Source organism: Octopus bimaculoides, chromosome 7, assembly GCF_001194135.2.
Source record: "Octopus bimaculoides isolate UCB-OBI-ISO-001 chromosome 7, ASM119413v2, whole genome shotgun sequence".
NCBI classification, from domain to species: Eukaryota; Metazoa; Mollusca; class Cephalopoda; order Octopoda; family Octopodidae; genus Octopus; species Octopus bimaculoides.
Window position 1 is genome coordinate 5142229 of NC_068987.1, and position 2293 is coordinate 5144521.

Below are 2293 nucleotides of genomic sequence, written 5' to 3' on the forward strand. Positions count from 1 at the left end.
AATTGTGGTGAAAGAGTACCGCAGGGTTCTCCACCATCCCCTGTTGGAATCTTGTGGAGCTTTAGGTGTTTCCACTCAGTAAACACGCACAGCGCCCGGTCTGGGAATCGAAACCACGATCCTATGACCGCGCGTCTGCTGCCCTAACCACTGTTCCGTTGATCGGATCAACTGGAACCTTTGACGTCGTAAGCGACGGAGTGCCAACAACAACTATGGCCAGTCAATACGTAAATATGTATATTCACATCCTGTCTAATTATTCATATAAAACCTCTGTTACTCTTTCCGTTGGGTGTACGAGGAGTAATCAGGAAGTATCGGGACTTTTGCTATGATAACGGAATTAAAGTACATAGAGTGAAGACGGACGTTTGCCACATATTGACCTTGAACTTTGCTATTATAGTTATAGTTTGCTGACTCACTTCCGCTGTTTGTGGCAGAGATCGGAAGTAGAGTGTGTAGAGTGTTGTCGTCTCACCACATCACAGAGGTGCCATTAATGATCATGTGTGTGTGTGTGTGAGTGCGTGGAAGGAGACATACCTTGAAGGTTTTTACGGCCATGCATCTTTCCAAAATCCAAATTTCACTTGAAAGGATCACGATTTCAAGACGAAGAATTCCTAAACAATTCGACAAGGCAGCTGTTCGCTATCCCTCAAAATGGAGTTCTAGGAATGCTTCCATCTATGAAAACGACACCGGGTAAAGTGTGTGTCTTCAAAAGGGGATTGCTTCGAAGAAGGTTAAATGAAGAGTTGACATGTGTTGGAGTTTTCTGTTTATAGCAAGTCGTACATGCACACACACACACACACACACACACACACAACAAAGAGAAAGGTGGGTGTGAGGAATACGTAGCTTTAAGGAGAGAGTGGGTAGGTGGCTTTTCTGCTGTCCATCGCAAAGAAACACTCTCATACAGACACACACACACACACACACACACACACACACACACACACACACACACACACACACACACACACACACACACACACACACACACACACACACACACATATATATATATACAGATACTTACGTACGTACAAACATACATACATGCATTTGTCTACTACACACCATTTTAAACTCTTGATTAATGTGTGTACGTATGTAAATTTGTGTGTGCGTGTGTGCGTGTGTGCGTGTGCTTAGTAATACAGCTATTGATAACGTCCGGATTTCTTTTCTTGTTAGGAGGTGTGCAACTCAGCCTATCACCTAGGCCTGTCGATTTTGCCAAGTTGATCTCGAATCCTCCATTTGGTCGCTAACTTAGCTCAGCAAATAAAGCATAAAATGCTCTATCCGTGGTATGATCAATAAGTATCCGGACTGTTGCTATAATAACGAAGCTAAAGCACGCAAAGTAAAGCTGCTTGAAACAGCTTGACCTTGAACTCTGCTGTGTATGCGCACTAAGTTTTAACGTTCTAGCTCTCTTCAACTGTTTACAGCAGTGCTTGGAAGGGAGGTGTGTAGCGTGTGATCGTCGCATTGAACATGTCACAGAAAGTTGAACAGAGAATGAAGGAGATCTTGTGCAACAGAAACCCGAATGTCTTTTGGGTCAGCTGAAAGCAGGTTTGGCACAAACTTGGCAGACACGCGTCTCATACCCAAATCTCCAGTGATAATGGACTGAACTGAACCATAACTAATCTGCACATCCTCTGATAACTCACGGATGGTGATTCGACGATTTCCCCTCACACCTGTACACACATCTGCAATGTTTTCCTCAGTTCTGCTGGTTGCGGGTCTCTCTGAACGTTCGTCAATATTGACATTTTTTCGGCCATCTTGGAAACGTCTGAACCACTCGTACACTTGTGTGCGGCTCATACACTCCTCTCCATACTCTTTCTGCAACTTTGCGTATGCCTCTCAGCAGGTATCGTCATGACAACTTTCTCTGTCATAGTCAATGCGACAATCACACGCTACACACCTTTCTTCCAAGCACTGCTGAAAACAGCGGAAGTGGTTTAGAACATTAAAACTTAGCGCACATGCACAACAGAGTTCAAGCTCAATCCTTGCCAAACGGCTTTACTCTGTGTGCTTTAGCTTCGTTACTATGGCAACAGTCCGGATACTTATTAATCAGACCTCCTATGCTCTCCGCATTTTATTAATATGATTTCGTGGCCTGCTTCACACACACACACACAATAATCCATTTTGTGGTTTGATGTCTGTCATCTTGCCTCGCTGAATATAGGAGTGGAGGGAGTGACGTACTACTGATCCATTTACTTTCGACGAAGACCTTACC